The 22,367-nt window shown below is 39.2% G+C and overlaps 1 long non-coding RNA gene across 3 annotated transcripts; it reads right to left on the bottom strand.

The window, feature by feature from the left end:
• Positions 1 to 2,718: 2,718 nt before the first annotated feature.
• On the bottom strand, positions 2,719 to 20,957 carry LOC139826491 (uncharacterized). Of its 3 annotated transcripts, XR_011736583.1 has the most exons (6): positions 20,839 to 20,957; positions 13,281 to 13,360; positions 11,043 to 11,145; positions 10,306 to 10,398; positions 9,172 to 9,358; positions 2,719 to 8,773 (listed from the first exon to the last, which is right to left on the bottom strand). It is a non-coding gene; the product is annotated as an uncharacterized lncRNA (long non-coding RNA). The 3 variants fall into 3 exon arrangements; XR_011736582.1 differs by lacking the exon at positions 10,306 to 10,398; XR_011736584.1 differs by lacking the exon at positions 10,306 to 10,398 and having other exon boundaries at positions 2,719 to 3,546.
• Between the last annotated feature and the right edge of the window lie 1,410 nt (positions 20,958 to 22,367).

The raw sequence follows: 22,367 nt of genomic DNA, 5'->3' as shown, positions 1-22,367 counted from the left end.
TTAGATTGCTCACCAAAACAGAAGTGTTTTGCTTCCTTTTTAGTGTGATTGCTGAATTCCTCAGCTTTTGAAGAAATAAGTACAGTTGCCATGTTTTGAGTGTCCAGACCTAGAGTTAAGATTGAGGTATTATCTGTGATCAACGTTTCCTAGTGCCAGTGTCCTACAGTGCAATGAAAGCAGTTTTCCTTAGACGGGCAGGTTATATATCATATGTTATATGTCATATGCTTTTTCAAATGTATTTACAAGTTTGGTTCACCAATAAGTTTCTAAAGAGTCCCATTGGCTCTACTAAGAAGTTATTTATCTGTCTGGAAATATATTTTATCCAGAATGCTGGAAGGAGCAAGTTCATTTGAGGTCCCTTTCTTTCTTGTAATGTGTGTATATATGTATACACACACTACAAAATATTGTTTTGTTTTTATTTCTAAAAATGTTTTGATACATGATACATAGTGAGTTAAGGCTGTAAAGCAGAAACCATAATTCATATTACAGCCTGAACATGTGCTATTACTACTTTCTCTTGCCCTTTTCGCTCACTGCTATGTTGTGATTGTTTTTTTTGCCCAAATAAGCCCATCAGCTTTTCTAGCTAAAGCATAAAATGTGCAGGGTGAAACTGAGCAACGTGCTGAATCTTTATGATGTACTTCTGCTTAGAACTGTACAGTGTAGGAACTCTTACAGTAACTTCAACAGATATCAGCCTTGCTGAGGCAGAGTAGCATTGCTGTTAGTGGCATAGATACACCCCCAAGACATCCTCTCTTGGGCATATCCACAAACTCCCTAGGAAATTTATGTTTAATTGCTTCCCTGGGAGTTCCTTGTAGCTCACGAGTTACAAGCAAGTGACTTTCTTACTAGTTTTGCTTTTTCAGTAGGTCTCTCTGACACTTACAGCCTGCTACCTAGCTAGTGACAAGACATGATATTTTCTGATGACAAACTTCATTAAGACCAGCCAGTGAAATTCAGCAGTCCTGCTGTCCTTTAAGACTAATTTACAGCTCTTTGCAGCCTGGTAACAGTGTTCAGCCCTCTGCAGAGAGAACAGTTGCTATCAAAAGCTTTACAGCACGGTCCCTGCTAGCATGGCTGACACCATGCCTGTGCTTGCAAGCAAGCACCACAGCCACAGAGGCTCCTCTTGATGCGGTCCAGCTAGGGCTGACCTTTCTGAGCGAGTCAAAAGCTGAATTATGTCAACAGCGGTAAACATAACAAGGTCAGATGACCTCTGCAGAGAAAAAATGTGGGATCAAACAGGTTCCCTGAAGTCAATGCTGCAACCTGCCTTCATCCTTCATGAACAAAAATAAAATAAATAAGAAGCTCTTGGACTTTGATTCAGACAGTCAAGGCCACAATCACTGGATGGTTTATGACAAGCAGTCCCAAATAGGACACAGTGACTGTCCAAAATTAACTCACCATTTCTTTAACTCAATGCAAACCTAGCAGAATCAACAAAGAAGTGTTCCTTTGGATACCCACAATCAGCTGATCATCAGACAACCATTTATTACTGAAAATAATGGAGATTTTGAATCTGCATAGCTACAGCCAAACAAACGCCAGCGCTGACCCAAATACCAGAACCTGCATCCATCCAGCACTAAATCCCATCTTCTTTAAGTTAAACTGGCAACAGATAAAGCCTCAGAATCATGTAAGATGTTGATCAGTCTTTTCAGACGGTTAAACCCAGTTTTATGTCGAATTATGGCGAAGAATTTGTTTTCCACTGAGTGCAGGCTACAGGCTGAGCTATGATACCTTCACTGATGACAGCCTCTTTTCCAGATTCAGTGTGAATATAACAGCAAAGATAAATGAAGGAACAGGCACTGAGGTATTCAGTGACGATGCCAGCAGTTTTCTACTTTTAGGACTTACCTTTTACTGTCCTGTCTGTCTTTCCTCTGCATTAATACCTTATTGTTTTTGCCTTTCCCCTATGGCAATATAAACATATATTAAGATAGGGCTTAAGTGCATTAATAATTTGCAGCTCACACCTCAGAGATTAGTACTGAATTCTCCTCAGTGGCATCCCAGTTACATGTGGCTCAGGTTTATAGAGGCTGAACATTAGCAAGTTGGATTTCTTAGATCCAGCACTTCACACTAGGGGTGGAGCTGATCTTACCCAACTTCAGCTGTGTAAAAGGAACATAACCACCTAGATAGATACCCAGTTTAGTCATTGGCATTGATAGATTCCCAGTTTAGTCAATGGCAAACACCATACTTGGGATCCTAGTCATCCAGCCTGAGATACATCAGTCATAGGAGGTGCTAATTTCAGTGATTCTCTCCAAACAACAACAGTAAAATCTTGTCATCCTGGAAACGGTCCCAAATAGCAACAAACACAGGCCTCCAGTGCTTTTCCAGATCAGCTTTGAGACATCATAGGTTCAATGCACAGGATTTTTGCTCCATCAGAAGGCCTGTGTCTGACAGTTTCTCCTTGTGATGCACCTATCCTTAAAGTAAGTTACGATAACTTAAGTAACACTCAACTTTCAGGCTTTCAGCAGTTAAAAACACCTAAACATTGGAACTGAATATTTTTTCCTCCAAACTCTGGATGAATGTAAAATCAGTTTTGGCCAATTATGTTGTCATTTCCATAACAAGAGTGATTGTTTGGTGTAAAGAAATAAAATAAAGCAGCAAAAATTGAATGAAAATCAGGGGTTTAATATACTATTTCAAACAGAAGAAAGAACAGCACCAGTAGATTTATAAAATTATGTTTACAGACAGAGAAGAGATTGAGTGGGAGATGATCTTTTTGTGCCAGTTTATAGAAGAGATGTTTTAATATAAAAATATACAGTTTCAGCATGATGTCCTGAAAATCTTTAGAAAATTATTCAATTTTTGTAAGATTTTATTTAAAAAAACTAGTGACAATTGGCAGCTAAAACATTTTTAGATTAGCAAACATATTTTCCAGAAAATTACAAGGCAAAAGTAAATGAACACCTTGAGGAGACTTCATTTGTAGAAAAGGAAAACTTGTCTTACAAATGGACTTTGGAATACAAGACGCAAAGGAATAGACACAAACTGTAAGTAGCTGCTAGTCATAAAATATACAGAGAAGAGGCCTGTTGGTTGACTCAATAGAAAGAACAATCATTTATTTGGGCTTATACACTTAAAATGTTGACTATGGACACAAGTTCTTCCAGCTAAGCTTCACTACTCCAACCCCCTGGGTTCTGGAAATGTTCCATATTTTAAGTAAATGTCTTCTAATAATAAAACACATGAAAAAAACCTCAATGAAAAAAAATGAGAAAACAGTTACTCATAGATCAAGTCTTGAATATGTTAGTTTACACACAAGCGCATGATAAATGGTATTTGAATTTACTGAATGTCATTAGTATCTTTTCATGGCTGCCTTAAAAAGCCATACACTAGAAATACTGGAAAGCCATAATCATGGTGGAAGACATGATGCTGGTGTCTTCAGATGAAGTTTCTTGAACACTGAGACACCTGTCCAAAAGTATCAGCCTTGAACACACAAAAAAAATGTTAACAGGACTAGAGCACCACACATCACTGTCTTCCAATATTCTGGTTTATTTAGGAACATATACTTTCAGTAAGCTGTTTCTCGGTATTTACTGTTGAGCTCTTTTGCCACTGGAACTGTTTTAGAAAACAGATGCTGACTCTGAGATCACCAGACAGGAGGTCACTGCCTCTTGCAAGGACCCTCATAAGAAAACTGATAGCTGACTTTTCCTTTGATACTGACAGCTAATGTAGTACAGACCAAGCTATTGGAAAAGAAAACACATAGGATATACCACAAGCCAACTGTAACAACTGACATTTCAGATAAAAATTAATTTTCTGAAAATCAACTTAATTTGTAATCTCACTGGAATGTTCCCTCTTCCATCCTATCAACTTATTTGTAAACGATCCTTTATCAGAACTGGTCCATCATCTGCTGTCACTTTTATGTGTTTTTCTTCAGTTTTTACCAGGATTTACTTCAAAAGGTAAACCTGCATAATGGGGCTTAGGGAGGAATACAAATTTATTTATCCAATAAGTATTCTCTCCCATTAAGTTCTTTCCTACAATGAATACAGTTTTGTTTATTTATGTGTGGAATACTGTCAATGACTCATGAATTGTTATCTAGAATACTGTCTGAGTAGTTGGAATTATCTTTCAGGACAATTTGATGATGTTCCTTTCATCTTCATGTAGTTTACACTTAGAATAAATATGAAGATGCCAAACTGAACAGGAGCACTGGGGAGATACTAATACCCGTCCTGACACTCCTATCAGACATTCCAGCAGCTCTTTCATATTCACCGTCATAACGCAGAGAACATTTTTAGGAATGAAGATCTGAAAATTCCTAATATGTAACTTTTCAAATATTGTGAGAAATTGATTCACTGATCTCTTCAACAACCATTTTCCTCATAACTCCTACTATAACTTATTGACTGAGATGGAAGACAAGTTGTAGCAACAGAATTGTCAAAGCCCACAGAAGTAATGATCAAGCTGTGTTTGATTTTTTTCCGTGTAGGTTATTGAAGCATGTCACTTGAGAGCTAGGTCCCTTCTGGGGTCATTTTGTTGACAGAGCTCACCAACAATCTCTAGATTGAGATCTGCCTCTTTTTTTTTGGCCCTAAAGATAAAACTGTCTTGTGACATTTTTAGACCTACAACAAACTCTAGGTTGATGAAGCAGGAGGGCTGCTCTACCAGGTTAAGAGAGAAATGCAGTTTATTTTATCAGTGGGTGAGGAAGTCATGAAACATAAGCTTTGCTTGAGGGTTTCCCTGACATACTTTCTCAACATCAGCCCCCAGGTTCACATTACTTCAGACCTCTGAATCATTTGTGTCATTATCAGGGTGTAATAAATCTCTTCCCTCCAGAACCACCTGCTGACTGCCTTCCCTCCCTTCAGAAGCTTGATGTGCCAGCACTGTATCACCAAGAATGGAGAACATACACCAAAGAGAGGCTATCGCACAGAAAGGCTCACAAAAACAGAGAACAAGGCACTTTATGTTGTTTCTCAAATCGCACTGTATAAAAAACATAAAAGTCACTTGAGGATGGTTCTTGATAGTTCTCCTGACCTTTCAAATGTAAAGCTCTTTTTTTAAGCCTTCAAAGTGCCTGAATATTCTGCAGCAAAATTTATACTAAATCTTAATTACAACTCTTTTTCTTTCAGGGTTGAGTGTTGGGGGGCCTTGAAAGCCAGCAAGGTGCATCTACGTAATTCAAAAAAAGGTTAGCTTTTTTGAAGATTGGAGGCTTTGCAGTGTTTATTAGTGGTCGAATCTGAAACTATGTAAAGCACTTCTTCATTGCAGAGTACACAATTTTAATTCAATCTAAAATGAGTCATTGTCCATATTTGTCAGGCCATATGACTACACTCTTGGTTAATTCTCTCCCTTGAAGGCTGACCTATGGCTAGACTGCTAACATTAATGGTACTTGATTGTGGCAGATGCACTGCTCTCCTCCATCTTCAAAACCACCAGAAATTTCTAGACCAATAGACCACTATGGTCATGCACACGGCACTTGGTCAACAGACAAGGCTCCTGACCAATGAAATGCTTTGGTTGAGTGAATTTTCTAGACCACTACCATGAACGACCACAGCTCAGAGTCAATTAGGGTATAAATGGAGCCTGCCAAAGACACCTGTTGAGTTGGTCTTCCTCAGAGCAGTGGGTCTACATTTGAAGAACATCCTGCTTAGAGAGGCGTATCACCTAAGGAAATTTCCTCAAGGACTGAGACACCTTGTTTTATTGGTAAGCGATCTTCTGGGTACCCTTGAGAGTCCTCACTTTTTGTGAGTGGGAAGTTCTGTGTTTTGAACTATCATTCCAGAGATTGGAAACCCTTGAGTCTGAATTGGATGTGTAGTAACTGAAAACCTAACCAGTATCCAAATATGTGTTTTATAATGTTGTTGGAGAGCTGAATTATTTTGGATAAACCCTATTTCTAGTTGGTTATCTGCTAAAGAATTAGAATAAGTTAGAATCAAATATGTTTGGAGCTCATCACCTGTCTAAATTGATTTTTGGGGTGCTTCCGTGACATTCATTCTCCGGGTATAACTTGTTAGTTGGTAGAGCAATCTAGGGGCAAAGCATATGCTGAACTTCAAAGGCACCCTTGGTATTACAGGTTCATTTTGGCAAATGAAAGGTTAAAACTTTCCATGCTTTTCTGTCAGTTTGTATGAATTTGTGAATATCTATGTTAGTGAAAATATTTCTTCTGTTTCTGAGAATTTGTGAGGAAAAATGAGCTAGCTGACCTGACTTATGTTTTGGCCCTATATGTATTTAGGCTCTATATAAGTTTATCAATGATCTCAATGAATGGATTGAGTTCATTCTCCATAAGTTTGCACATAACACAGAGTGCAAGTGTTGATCTGCTTGAGGGTAGGAAGGCTCTATAGAAGGATCTTGACCAGCTGGATTGATGGGCTGAGACCAGTTGTATGAGGTTCAACAAGGACAAGTGCTGGGTCCTGCATTTGGGTTACAACAACCCCACGCAACACTACAGACTCAGGGAAAAGTGGCTGGAAAGCTGCCTGATGGAAAAGGACCCGGGGGTGCTGGTGGACAGCCGGCTGTGGTCAGCAGTGTGCCCAGCTGGCCAAAAAGGCCAACAGCATCCTGATGCTATCACAAATAGTGTGGCCAGCAGAACCAGGCAGTAATCATCCCCCCAGAACTCAGCACTGGTGAGGCCACGCCTTGAATACTGTGTTCAGTTTCAGACCCTCACTATGAGAAAGATATTGAGGTGCTGGAGAGAGTTCAGAGATGGGTGGTCAAGCTAGAGAAGAATCTGGAGCACAAGTCTTACAGGGAACGGCTGAGAGAACTGGAGAAAAGGAGGCTGAGGGGAGGTCTTATCACTCTTTACAGCTACCTGACAGAAGGCTGTAGCATGGAAGATGTTGATTTCCTGTCCCAAGTAGCAAGGGATATAAGAGGAAATGGCTTTGAGTTGCACCAGGGAAGGTTCAGATTGGATATTAGGAAAAATCTATTCACAGAGAGAGTTGTCAGGCATTAGAGCAGGATGCCCAGGGAAGTGGTTGGATTGTTGTCCCTGGAGGTGTTTAAAAGACATGTAGATGAGGTTCTTATGGACATGGTTTAGTGAGAGTGTTAGGTTAATGGTTGGACTTGAGAGTCTCTTCCAACCAAAACAAAATTATTCTACAATTCTACAATTCTATGTATGTCATTATCTATCTATCTATCTATCTATCTATCTATCTATCTATCTATCTACCTACCACTCTGTTTCTTTGTCTATGCCTGTATCTCTAGATATCTCGTCATCTAGAGATGAAGAGATTGATACATCCAAACATACATGCACACACATATATGTACTTACATATATTATTTGTGGCATCAGACAGATGCCATACCAGTCTCTCTATCTGTCTATCTGTCTATCTGTCTATCAATTTATCTATTCTTTATCTATCAGTATAGAACACATTTATATAAAACTCATATTCAGGTTTTCAAGCACAGATGTGTAGTTTGGTAGAGGTCAGATGCTTTCTCTGAACACCACCACTCAGCTGTTTTAAGACTGAATGAAACTGAATCATTCACTCTCTAATCATTACACTAGGTACCTCTTAAAATAATGGAGCCACAGATGATAGACAAAATATCTCCCCCTTTCAAATTTTGATGATGTGGTGGGGAAGAAAGAGTGTTAACTTGTGGAAAGTTGGCTAAACATGTGCCTTCCAAAGGCTATGTATAAAGACATATATGTTTAGATTTGCACAAAAAGGTTTATGCTGCTATTCTATTCTGCTTCCATTATTTTGGTCATGAGTTGCTATCATCCAGCATCAATTTATCTCTTGAAGATACGGTATGACAAAAAGTGGTGGATGGCTAGAGAGGGTAAGGAGAAGAGGAATTCATGTTTTTCTGGGAAGAAACTGTTTGATCACATAAATTTTACTCAAGTCCATTGTAACTATAGAAAAGGTAGCTTATTCTGAAAGATGAGTCTGAAGAACACATGTGGAATAAACAGCTGGTCCAATGTGAGTAAAACTTACACTTTTTCTTTTGAGTCTAGTATAATCAGGTACTGATTGCATCAGCATGAATTCCTTTGTTTAATTCTGCTGAAGCTGATGACAGTCCTTTCCTTACCATGCCCCCTTAAAAAAGCTTAAGCTTGGACAGAGAAGAGAGAGAAAAATGGACTTTGAACATCAAACACACGGTGGTTTCTAGAGAGGAACAAAAGAAAGTATTAAGTATTGCAGATAACTTTTCCTTTTATGAGCTTGCCCTTCCAATGCTTTCCTAGAATCCAAAAGTTCCCACTTCCCCTAGAATCCAAAAGAATCCACTGTTCACAGACCAATACAACGTCAGTGAGAAGCCTCAAAATGCATTTTCCCTGGTGCACTGTGTGTATGGGAGATCTTCACTACGTGCATCAAAGTGCAGTCTCTCATCCAGTAAGAGCAGAACTGAGCATGTTTCTTTCGGTACTGCACAAGGCACTAACATATCGGTGATGGCAGGCAAAGCATCCCACACTCAGAAATACAAGCACCTAGCATAAAGAAGGAGTCTAAAGCTAATTTTGTATAAGTTGTCTTAGAAAGCAGATTCAGGATGTCCAAGGGTAAATGTAGAAAGACAACTCCATTTTCCCCTGTTGGAAAGATGAGAAAATGTCACAGGAACTTTTTTTTCAGACAGATTTTTTATTTTGCTGCATTTATAGTATCTTGAAAAATAGTTCATAGACAGCTACTCTGGTATACAAATCCTGTTTTCAAAAAAAAAAAAATCTTGACCCTTTCTTGGCTTTATATACAGATAGTTTGCTACTGTTTTGTTCTCCTAAGAAATACGTTTTGCAAATCTGAACCTGGGTAACAAATGAGAGCTGGACAAACATAGTTCAGGCTGGTGGACCCCAGTGAGGGAAAGGATAAATGTAATTTACAATTTGTAGAGCTAATTATGAATTGAATGTAGTGTAAGGCACAGACAAGACTAGAGTAAAAAAAGTAGAACAAATTAATTTGCATGTAGAATTCAACTTACCATCTAGAGACAGAAGACTTTTGGGCTTGCCGTTCTCTAAAAAGAAGGAAGTAATCAGCTGAACTCAAAAGAAGATCTAGTCTGAAACACCAGAGCTCAGGTAAGTTTACTGAAAATTAAAGGAGGATCATGCAGTCATGAGCAGGTGAAGATTGCAGTATAAGTAGTCACTCTATGTCAGTGAGGCCTGTAACAAGAAAATTATTTCAGCCTTTTAGATTTTGCACACATTTTGATTTTCCTCGTAAGAAATACATATCATGCTTGTTTTATAGAGAATTAAACCACAGTGAGATACCTGGTCATAAACCTAAGAGTTAGTAGTGTCCAAAGTGTTGATACATATACCTGTATTATTTATATAGCTTTACACTGGAGGTGTAAAGAGGAGTGACCTACACCATTACTGATGCATTACTGATGTCACCATGACATGAATTAAACCTCCAGAGTGGAATGGAAATAGAACTCTAAAGTTTTTCTTGTTATAGGCCTCAGACCGTACATAGGAGGTTCCACTTAAATATGAGAAGAAACGTCTTCTCAGTGAGGGTGACAGAGCACTGGAACAGACTGCCCAGGGGGGTTGTGGAGTCTCCTTCTCTGGAGACATTCAAACCCCACCTGGACACCTTCCTGTGTAACCTCATCTAGGTGTTCCTACTCCGGCAGAGGGACTGGACTAGATGATCTTTTGAGGTCCCTTCCAATCCCCAACATTCTGTAATTCTCAGATATGCCTCATGAAAATTATGAACATTCTCAAACTTCAAGATCTTCTATGTCCTCATAGCCAGCAACAGATTTCAAATTCCCTTGTGCAATAAAATATGCATTCATTGGACATTACATGAAAGTTAAATGTATTTAAATAATTACAATAACCCCTACACTGACAATAAGCACCCACAAAAAGGGACAAGCAACTTATGTAAGGCAATATAATATCCACTGGTTGCTTAAAGTAAGCACGGGACAAAATCTTCTTGATTAAAATACAATCACTTTGTTTATTCATGTTGGCCATTTGGAACCAAGTTCTGCCATGGGCTATATCAATGTAAATTTAAGCTACATATCGTATAAGTGCAGTTAATAAAAAATCACACAAATCTTATCGAAGGCGAAGTTTACCTGGCCAAACAGATATGTTTGGCCTCTGAATTCTGGCTGTCTCCCCAGATCCTTCACTAAGTGTGATATGGCTGGCAAAATCCCATGTAAAGGCTGTCAAGAAAACAAATAAAGATGACTTCTTAAATGGCTATACTTGCCAATACCATGGGTTTGCATCCAATGTGGGGTAGAGCCTAATATCTTGAAGTCTGACTTCCAATGGCAAAATACATTCCTCCCCAAATACTTCAATTTATCCTAGTGACTTCCATGTAAAAGTATGTATCATCTTTTTTTTTTTTTTTTTTTTTTTGTGCTACTGTAAGATCAACTCAACTACAAAGGAAATAAACTTTTTAACTTAGAAATTTTATTCTGGCTCAGAAAAAAGAAAAGGCTATGGAAAGCAATTTGTCTGCCTAGAGAATATTTCAAGAAAAGACAATAAGTTCACAGCTTACTGTACCTTCTGCTCTTCCCTTAATCTTGCAAAAAGAGAATGCATAAGGGATTTATATGTAAAATATGAGTGTATTATTTCCTCAGTAATGGCCTTACTTAAGGTTACTGGCCTTAGCTACAACTAGGTCACTTGGAAAACAGTGTAATGCAGTTCAATCTCTCTCTTGGTGTTTTAAACCAAGATTTTCTCTGCTGTATCACTAAATGCATCAATCCATATCATCAAATACCATTAGCAACATTAATAGCTATAAGCACCTAGGACAAAGAATGTATTGATAAAAGCTGCCAACCTGCTTCATGGTTATGCCATCTTCCTTTGCACCAGTGCTTCTCCTCCCACTGAACGTATCACCATACTGCGCTGGATCTTCCTTTAGTCTTCTGCTGCCATGCCTGCCAGAAGACAGTAAGCCTAGTGCTGAAATATCTTACAAGCCAATTGTGACTTTCTGTTTTCTTTTGTTTCAGTTTTACTTTAGAGCACTATCCAAGAGCAGCAAAGTACTTTTCTAAGAAGGAATGTCTTCATTTCAGCATAACAAATACCAGACAACCAAGCACGTGGTAGGGATGTTCTTGCTGAATTGAGGTAACAAAAAGCTAAAGTCAGTGAAGTAGTTTTGTAAAAGCGGGTGAGTATTTAAATATCAGTTGTTACTTAACCACCTGAAGTATCTTGAATAGTCGAAAGAATTATGACATTTCCCAGTCGGAAACTGTTTGAAATTCAGGGTGTTTTTTTCTCATCACAGCTTTTTATAGGGTGACCGGTGTTCAGCTGCTTTCTTATAGGAAACAGGAAATAAAATTAAAGAATACTCTGGCTTACTCTTTGTGCATTTACTCTTTGTGCAGCTCTTTTTACCAGAGATAGACTGTAAACTTAGTTTAATGCTTCTCCTACAGGTGGTCCTTTAACCTACTCTTCACAATTAATTTGCAGAATCCAGAGACAGAGATTAGTTCTAAGCTTTGGTGTTTCACTCTTAAACACACAAAGAAGAAACAGGACCTAGTTATTAACTCCCACTGACAGAATTAAATCTATCTTATGATTTTCACAACTGAGGACTTATGTCTTTCTTAAGTAAATACATGATGCTTAAGGCTTCTGGTTCATGCTCTTGTGATATTCTCAGCAATATTTGCTGTAAAAACTCACTTAAAACTCAGTGTCTAATATTTGTATAAGAAAACTAAGCTGAAAGAAGATTCTGACTCATGTTTAAGCAACCATTTGATTTAGAGCAATTGCTTCTTTTCAGAAGGTTTCCAGTGTCAGAACATTGTAATGATAACGTTGCATGGAATGCTTGTGGTAGAAGCCTAAATTCAGTATTAGTCTGATTATTATTATATTACAAGAATCTTCAAGTAACAGACCAGAAAAAAAAAAGGGAATATTAAAATATTTCTTCCCCCGTTTTCCCTATTTTGTACCTTACCTTGGAGTGATCTACATAATATTCATTTTAGATCCTTTTTTTTCAAAGACTAGGTATATGCAGTAAAAGATCTTGGAAAATACTGACCCTTATGCTGACCAGTGCAATCTCATTTATCTCTCTGCAAACTTAGCTCTCCCTTAATCCCATCCCAGTTATATTAAAAAATGTTCCACTTCAGGGTAAACACTGGAAAATGAAAATTGTCAACATGAAAATACACATGCAGCATTTTCTGCAGTCTCGGGAGTGTGATAACAGTAACCTTAGGCCAGTAATATATTCACATCAGCTTCTCTCTTTAGGCACATCAGCAACCCCACTGAAACAAGTAGAACTACTTGCATGTTTAATGCCTTGTAGTCATCTTTCGTCATACGCTAGCTAAAAGACTATGTATACCACCTTAACTCTACCTAAATTATAATTCTAGCTTGATTAACCTCCCCCAGAAAATAATTCTACTGTGTGTGGAATGAAAAAGACATATGACCTTTAGTGGAAACACCCACTGATACAAAGCAATATATGAAAAGATTATATTTAAATAACTGTCTCTTTGTTTGATCTCCGAGACTAATTAACCCACCCACCACAAACCCAGAAGAGACATCTGGCTTTGTAGTTTAATAAGTCTCCTGACATCTTAGCAGTCAAGACATGGAAAAAGTGCATTAAAAACATGTACAAGTTATTTCAAGTCAGTTCAAGCCACATATTAGCATCCTGATGAGTTATTTGTGTTTCAGTTTTGAAATACATTAGTATTTCAATTAAATAGCTCCAGGATATATGCATAGCACCACCCTTATCTAACTCAAAGCCACTAAGACTCCAAAGTGGGCTTTTTAGAGCAAAACTGTCGTACGTCTGCATTTTGGAGTATTCTTGTGGACTTTCTGGAGTTGTCTTAGCCATGTCCAGTCCTAGAAGTATGCCTAGCACTTCTTCATTCCTAGAGGAAGTGGAAAACATCCCACAGATTCTTTAAAAAGCCAGCAGAAGACTATTTCATGATTGGGTGGGTCAACTGGTGAAAGAATAATGCCCAAACTTGAGAGAGTCCGTGGAGGCACAGATTACCTGGAACTGTTAGATGGTCTGTGATTTCTCCATGACTCAGTCTTCAATACCAGTGCTATTCATCCTTCCGGGAGCTACTACTGCTTTGAGGAAATGAGACACAGTAATTAGCAAGTTGCAATATGTTTTGAGAAAAGCTGTACCAACTTGTTCACAGACTGTAGGAGAAAAACTTTTCAGGATTCACATGTCTACTGAACCAGTTTAAGCATGAATCCTTGGTATGTTTTTAAAATATATTTACATACCATAGCACACTATGATGCTATTACAAAATGTGTCAGTAACAAGTTTTGTCAATGAGCTTTTACTTTTCCACCCCAAAACATGTTAAAAAGATAAAACAAAAAGATCCCTGTCTAGAAATAACATGCCTGAAGCACAGGCTTATTTTAAAATAGCAACAGTTACCTAGAAGATGCTGGAGAATACTTTCATCACTGTTCCACATAGCAGTTTTGCTCCTGGGAGACTGTCATGGTACCATCCTTAGATATGAGAACGAAGTTCAAAGGACCTGCTCCTCTGTAGTTGCTTAAATATAGGCAGTGAGAACTGTATCCAAATTTAATACCTGACAATTAAATTTTAAACTGCGTTCAGATAAACGCACATGATCATGTTCTTTATGCTGCACATTTCTGTCTCCCATCACTGAGAGATGCCTCAATCTCTTACATGCGTATGGAACAAAATAACTGCTCACTTGTGACAGGGTAGATAAATCTGACAATCTTGCAATATTCTGTTTCTAAATTGTACAAAGAAAGACAAAACAGCACCCTCAGATTTTACAAATTGTAGGCATTATATATGCCACAGAAAACAAGCACCTCCGTATTGAAAAATGGAGAGTAAATAGATGCTTTAACTGTGAGAAACTACGAAGAATTTTCTACAGCCTAATATATTTTCTTCAAAATCTGGGAGGAATATCAGTTTATCATTTATAAGACATATGATATTATTTTGGTGTTTAGGAAAAAAAATAAATAAACCTTGTGTGGGGTTTTTGTGTGTGTTTTTGTTTTGTTTTGTTTTTTGTTTTTTGTTTTTGTTTGTTTGTTGTTGTGGGTTTTTTTAGATTCTGTAAGTAATATTAGCAACATATTCTGCAAAAATATTTTAAAGTTTAGAGGTCTGAATTCCTCATCTTTCTAGATGAGATTTGCAGTCCAGCTATAAGGAAAACTTGACACAAATTTTCCACAACCAAGACATGAAAGGGAGTTTTACTATAGTAGTCCTGTAGTATAGACTTTATTCTCTTGAATGATTAGGCTTTAGTTATTGTAGCTTTGGTCCTATTCAGCTCTGTTGGATATAGATGTAAAACCAGTATATCCAAGTTTTAATTTACAAGACTACAGTCCTGTATAACAGGTACTCAGACAAAGCATAATAAATAGAAGGTTATGAAAAACTGAAACTCTAAGATGGGCTTTTCAAAAAGCAAATAAAAAAGCATTAACATTAGAAAGAGTTTTTTATTTCAGGTCTGAATCATTAATCAGCATAATTCTAGATTTAACTTGCTTTAGGACCACATTTAAAATTGTACAGTACCAACATCTTCACCTTGTTGTAGCCACTTTCCCTGCTATTGGAAGACTGACAATATGTGCAAAATAAAATCAAAAACACTGTTTGCCAGTGGCACAAGAAGAAGTTTCTGAAGTGTGTTTGTCTGGGACAATGTCAGCACAACTGCCAGGAAGAAACACTTTATAGAATGGTTTGTAGAAAGCAAGTACAGCTGGATATAATGTGTATCAACACCACAGGGTAGACTTTCATGCTCCTGGGGACAGCTACCTGTCACGTCCTCCCTTCCTTCCCTCCTTCCCTTCGATTGTCCCTCCCTTCCTCCCTGCCTCTGCAGCCAGTGGACTTCTCTGCAGTTGGATAGACACCCAGCAGGATGCTCTCTGGAGTACCTGCAAAGGGACTATGAATCTCACGTGGTCCTCAGCCAGCCAGCCAAGGTTCAGTGTTACTTGGGAAGGGCCAGTTGTTCGAGGACTGAGAAGCAGAATTAGCTGGAAATGGGTCATCTCAGGTCAGTTAAAGTTTTAGCCCAGATTTGAACTGAAGCTCCCAGGGGACCTGAGAAGCAGAGCTGCAAGCCAAGCCTTAATTCACTGTGCGGAAAGGCACATTTAGATGATGGGAACCCCTTGTAATGACCTGCCCATATGTTGCTGCATAGATCATCTATTTTTAAGCAAACATGCTCTCTGGGATTTAAGCTCCAAAATAGCACCAGGTAGCTGTTCACTAGTGAAGAGAAGTCATACTGTCAAAATTCATGAAAGTCAGGTCATATAAGGTAAAAGTCATGATCAATTGGCTGTTTAGGCAATAGAGCAGTGAAAATGCATGTTATTTTTCCTTTACTTGGAGGGGATGTGCTCAGAGGATTCATCTGGAGTCATGAATAGCAGGACATAGCTGTTTACAGGGTAAGAGTAATAGAAAAAAAAAAGCACCTTTCACTTCACCTCTTTCAGACTTCACTAGCATTGTAGGGAGGTTTTCTGAACACTAACACCATTCTAGTTGTCCATTGCTGTCCAAGGATCTATGACATCATATACAGGCATAGTTTACTGAACAGCATTTAAAAGAGTGTGACCCAAGTCACAATGATTGCAAAGGGATTATCTGCCAAGCAGAGCCCCAGTTCCAGGCTCTGGGCCACTTCAGGACAACTGCAAACTCAGTCATGTGCTCAGGGGTAATCTGAAGGTAATCACTTGAAGGCAACTCAGACTTTAAAACTGCACATCTGATGTCATAAATTAAACCTAGTTTACTACCAGATGATGGAAGAGTGAGCTGAGATCAAACGCAAGCCTTCATTCTCATCTTATGAAGTCAACAGGACTACTTTTTTAGTGAGACTCTTCCAAGTGAACCAATACTAGAAGCTGCAGAAAAGATGTGAGCAGTACGTTGTGGTTGTGGCTGCATTTCAACACAGACACACTTCACCCTGCAGATTTCAATCTAGTCCTCATACTTCAGCCTTGTGAACAGTCACAGAGTTTGCATTTGCAGAGTTTCTTCATCTTGCTATGGAAACCCACATACACCAAATACAGAGCGAGCATTTCAGGTGAAACACAAACCTAAGTATTCATGGCTTCTTACGGAATCACTGTCAGCAAAGTAGGTGTTCCTGAATGCACCGGATTCTGACCTCCTTCGGTCAGCAGGTTCAACCACAGGACTATATCTGAAGTCAAACATCCCCCTACATCCCTAACTTTTATATATTAGTTATCTAGACTGAGGAAAAGGTCACAGATGGCTCAGGAAAGTCTGTGTTTTTTTAAGTTAGATAATTTTTCTTGGTGATAAATTGTTGAGAGAAGAGAGCTGGCATTGGCCCTGCAGTTCCCTGTCTTGGGACAGACACAAGCACTGGGGACAGACATAAAGAACCACCAGCAGAGAAATTTCAGCTGCCCAAATGATTGTTTTCACCCTCTCTAATCCAGCCAGCCCTTCTGCAGTGGAGGCTGACAGTGTGGTGGGAGCTGGAGGGCTCTTCCAGTAGCAGAAGTCTCTTGTCTCTCTAACATTGGCAGAAGCAGTAATTCTAGGGGGTGGTGCAGGCCCTCTGCAGCCCGATAATCCTGCCTGAGCTCATTCTCTTTTACTGACTCTGCTGTAGCAGGAGCAGTCTCCTCTTCTCTCCCCATTCACATGACACATAGCCTGCTTGGGGTAGTAGAAGAAAGAGGGAGCTATAATATCACCCTGTATTGGATTTGCATGGCAAGTTTTGGTAGTAGGGGGGCTACAAGGGTGGCTTCTGTAAGAACTTAATAGGAGCTTCTCCTGTGTCTGATAGAACCAGTTCCAGCTGGCTCCAAGACAGACCCGCTGCAAGCCAAGGCAAGTGATGGTGGTAGAGCCTCTGCACTAAGATGTTTAAGGAGAGAAAAGAGTTGCTACATGACAGCAACTGCAGCTGAAGAAAGGAGTGAGAATATGTGAGAGAAACAACCAAAGTCAGTGAAGCAGGAGGGGCAGGAGGTGCTCCAGGCACTGGAGCAGAGATTCCCCTGTAGGCTGTGGTGCAGACCATGGTGCAGCCAGCTGTCCCCCTGCAGCCCATGGACGTCCATGGAGAAGCAGAGATCCATCTGCAGCTCATGGAAGACCGCATGCCAGGGGAGGTGGATGCCTGAAGGAGTCTGTGACCCCATGGAACGCCCAGACTGGAGAAGGCTCCTGGCAGGACCTGTGGACTTCTGTAAAGGGAACCCCATGCTGGAGAAGGTTTGCTGGCAGGTCTGGTGCTGCCATGGGGGACCCACACTGGTGCAGTTTGTGAAGAGGTGCAGTTCATGGGAATGTCTCATGTCAAAGCAGTTTGTGGAGGTGTGTCTGCTGTGGGAGGGACCTTGTAATTTCTCAGCCAGCAGCTGCAGATTTCCCTTTTGCAGTAGTTCTGATGGCTGTTCAGTTCCTACCCCAAAGGGATTCTAAACAGTGGTACAGTAACACAATGCTGAAGACAGAGCAAGAACTATCCCTATTGCTAACAAAACACCTTATTTGCTTGTCAGTCACGTTCCTAAGTTTAGAGGAACTGAAAATGAAAAATCCTCACACATGATAGATATTTTCTCATCTTTGTCTGGTAATGTTTTGCATATGAATAACATCACTGCTTTCTAGTTTAGAGGACAGAGTGTGTGAAAATCCAGTAAACACCTAGGCCAACTTTAACGACTGAAAGTGGAGCCTCTAATCAGTTCCTCTGAATTAAATAAGTGGTTACAGTTATCTGTGTTTTTACATACAAGGATCAAAGAACAGGAAGAAACAGCACCTTTAACAAAATTTAGAGGAGCAAGAGAGCTGGGTGAGGGCCAACATCTGAATGAATTACTATCTGTGGAAAGCATTAGCATCCAAAGAGGATGAGGACAAGCAGAAAGTGCTGGTGACAGATGCATCTCAGATGAGAGCCTGCATTTCATAACCTGGGCTGAATCCACAACTCTTCAGTCCCCCTCAGTCCTTTGTTGCTGCTACCAGTAGCTAGTGCTGTCACCTGCAGGTCCATCAATCACACAGCTGTTTAGTAATAGCACAGCATAGCCAATAGCTTAAAATAATTTTCCCGTCTTCACAGAAAACTTTCCTCATCTGATAGGTTCCCTCACCATCAATAGGGAGACAACTACCATTAGAAATCTCTGCACCTTACTGGCAGGTTAACGGGCAGCCTAGCCACTGTTGGGAAAATAAGGTTATTTCTATAACAGCAACTGATGTGAAGAAATAACCTGTTTGCTGTCCTTTTTTCATGACTTAGATGTAAAAGGAAGGCTGGAAGGGAACAGGTTGTCAGAGTGTATTTCACCACATTCTGTTGCTGCTGTCCTGGTAAGTACTGCTCAAGTCACAGAAGAAGGGAGATTTTCATCAAGCTGCTTTGACTAGGTATGATGTACAGGTTTTTATCTTATCTTGTGCTCAGTGAGGAATGAATTATTCATGTTGATTCAATGTTTTCTAGTCATTCAAGAGAGGTGCTCTGTATTTCTCCTCTTTGCCAAAGACCAGTGTTTAAGAGATGTTATTGAACACTTTGTGCCTTGCTTGGAGATTGTGTGATTTAAAAAAAGAGAGTGCAACTGAGTACTTTACAGAACAAGTTACACAATACATAAAAACTGTCATTACATTGGCTGTCAGCCCAAAGCATTAAGATGGAAATTTGAAACACTAAGAATGAAGTCTTAAAGTTCTTATTTCATTATGCCAAAAAGCTGAGTGTACTTCGTAAGCCCCAATTCTGTAGCTCATCATACAGAAAACAGGACACACAGAGTCTGCTCATAGTCATAACAGTATGATCCACAATTCATCTCGAGCCTAGCTCCTGAGCCCAACTGACAGTGGCAGAAAATAGATACAATCTAATATCACATTACATTTTATACATTCAGGATGTCTTTAAACCATGACTGTTGAAATTTCCTACTGCTTCTGCAGCCTGTACTAAATACCAGCCCCAGCTCTTCTCAAATGCCTCTTAATTCAAAGGTTATGCCACATGGCTGTGAAGGATCATTGTTTTCGAAGTTCATTTCTGTTATTTTTTAAAATAGGTCCCTGATGCCCTCACAGCAGGAGATAAAGGTTATAAAGAAATAACACTCAAAAAAATTGAAAAGCTCTTACTTTACCACACAGTCTAATCAGTCTGGAAAATACATTGCACATTTATTACCTACCAGGTTTTTCTCAGGGGAAATCTACATAAAAAATAAGAGAAAAGATGCTTTTCTGCCATTCTACTTCTCCCAATAAATCAACATTAGCATTTATTAAAAGAGAAGAGCTATTAACTACATCCTAATAATTCTGCCTTCAATTGGCATGGAAATTAGTTTCACGCATAGGAAGATTTTCACCACTTTTCATACAGATTACCCTTATTCACAAGTGGGAACTAAACTCTGGCAGATCTCCCCTGCAGAAGGCTGAGAGGCAGCAGCCACTGTGTGCTCACTATGTTTCACCTCAGCATGCCTACATTTTCCCCTTGCAGAGCACCGTACTATCTAGCATGTATGGCATTAACCCACTCAAAACTGTGGAGCTGCTTTTTGTCCTCTGTTCCTCTGCAGGCTGGGAATATATTTGCATGGGGATGTTATGGTATGATACTTATAGTGTGTCAATGTTCTGAACCCAAATGTAAGCTCAGCACACTTTGTGCTGTTCTTCTCTCTGTGTCAAGAGGCTTGCTGGAAGAGGACAGCTGTACTCTACAGCCCACCCTGTACACCTGTTGTTAATTACCTCAAAACCCTAGCTTTGTTTTGCAAGTAGTTTATGAAGCCAAAATGACAACGAAAGTATTGTGCCTAACAGTTTCACAAAAACATGTAAAAAATTACCACGCCACAAGATTGAACATAACAGTCAGCCTTACTCTAGTTGTCCATTTGTAGAATAGCTGCTACAGTGAAGTACAAAATACAGAGCTAACAGTAGCTCCAGATTTTACCATAACACATTGGTCATAACAATGTAGTTAGCCTGTTAACAAAACTGGAATTTCAGATATATTAACTTTAAAACACTGAGATCAGGTCTTCCCACAGCAACACTGAATCAGCAGCACATACTAGTTGAATTGCTTGTTTTAAATTTGCAAGGCCAGCAGTATGTTTTTAGTAGCTGGGCCCTCTTACAGTAATTAAATATTAGAGTAAATTAGCTAATGTGTGGCATGCATTCTACATTTAGCAGCAGTGAAATTGCTTCTAACATACAGGCCAAATCTTCCACAGCCAGAGGCTGCTGACTATTTTTTGCTTATTTGTATGGTTTTCATATTAAATGGCAGATATGTTTCAGTGCTGCTTTGCTGATACGCTAAAACCTGATGTTAAATACCCCAGCTAGATCATCTCCATCACCATACAATTTGCATGCATATATAAAGGAAGAAAATAAGGGGTTACTGTTGTCTATTACAGAAATGAGCATGCATATATTAGAAGAGAACCTGATTCAGACTTACGTGATGCTAATTTCTGAGCTTGTCACCATGTCTTCCTGTGCAAAGCAGCATTGTGCTTCATACAATAATGCAACTCAAATACCAGTAGTAAAACAGCCTTGCTCTTTGTGCAGCCCACTCGCTTCCAGACGGAGCACATGCTCTTTTCTCTAGTAGTTCTTCACCCACACAGCAGAGCATTGTCGGGAAAGGCCAGAAGAACTGAGATGCCCCCATAGCACTTTCATCCCTGCAGCATGGAATTTGTATTTATTTTAAATGTTTATTTCACATACAAAATTTTTAAACTTCATCCTGCAGAAAGTTCTGAAGTTGATTTAGTTTAGATCATCTATGTAATTTTTCTTTTGCTTTGATTCTGCAGTCTGCAGCCTAGCACTTAAATGCCCATCCTTATTTCAATTTATTTCAGTAACTTTTTTGTATTTTTATGTGTAAAAAAATGTGTTAAGTACAGCATCTGGAGGGGTTTGGGTTTTTTTTTGTTTTCTGTCATCTAGTCTTTCATAGAGTGCAGGGCCTCTAGCATAACAGAGCTGTAAATCTCCACAGATCTGCAGTAATAGAGATTTTTATAAATCAGTGAGAGTAACACCAACACAACTCCCCCACCTGGCACATGGGACACTGGCCAATGAGTGACTTTTTAACTTGTTAACAGTAAAATACCATTTCTGCAAATCCAATCTGCTAACTGATATTTCAGAAAATAGATGATTCAGTAACTAGCTATTTGCTCTGCTTAAAAATATTTTAAAACCTGATCATTCTGTAGTTCCTGGCAAGAGATGCCTCTAAGAATCTTCTGTCTGAGATAAACACAGCAGATCTGGGATGCAAATACAAGTATATTTCTCCATTTTCCCCTTCTCTCCCATACAGAGGTCATTTTTTCTTCTTTTTTTTCAGTCAATTTTTATTATTTTTTTTTTAATATCAGGAAAATATTCAATTGTTTTCAACAAAACAGGTCACTGTGTTCCATTATGCCAGTCTGCAACCAAAAATTTACAAGCTTGAGGCCATCAGTAGGACACTAAGTCATCAGCAGGAGAAGACACAATACATAATAGAACCGTAAAAATACAATTCCCTGTTGCTGTAGTGACAAGAAAAACAGAAACGAGGCACCAAGAAGGACTTTTAGACTGAGATTTCTGTCCAAAGTACACAGGAAGTTATTTGGCAGCTGTCGTGTCATTGGGGTGCTCTGAGTGAGATGGGAGCCTGAGCAGCCAATGCTCACAGTGGCCACACAACAAAGAAATTGCTGCAGCCAGCAGCTGCAACCAACAGCTGCAGGTAGCCAGGGCGATGAAATCTGTGCACAGTTGAGTTTGGATTTTGGCACACAATAATGAGGAAAAGGAAGCTGAGATGGAGACCTGAAGTAGTCTGCCTTGCAGCCAAAATGAATCATCTGGTGTAAATATCTCTGGGAAATCAAATTTCCCTGGTGATTTTTGTTTTGGTTTATTTGTTTCATTTGTTTTGTTTTGGTTTGTTCTTTCCTTTTTATTTTCTCCTTT

The sequence above is a fragment of the Patagioenas fasciata genome, chromosome Z (genome assembly GCF_037038585.1).
Source record: "Patagioenas fasciata isolate bPatFas1 chromosome Z, bPatFas1.hap1, whole genome shotgun sequence".
Taxonomy (NCBI): Eukaryota; Metazoa; Chordata; class Aves; order Columbiformes; family Columbidae; genus Patagioenas; species Patagioenas fasciata.
This window is presented reverse-complemented; position numbering and strand designations above follow the sequence as displayed.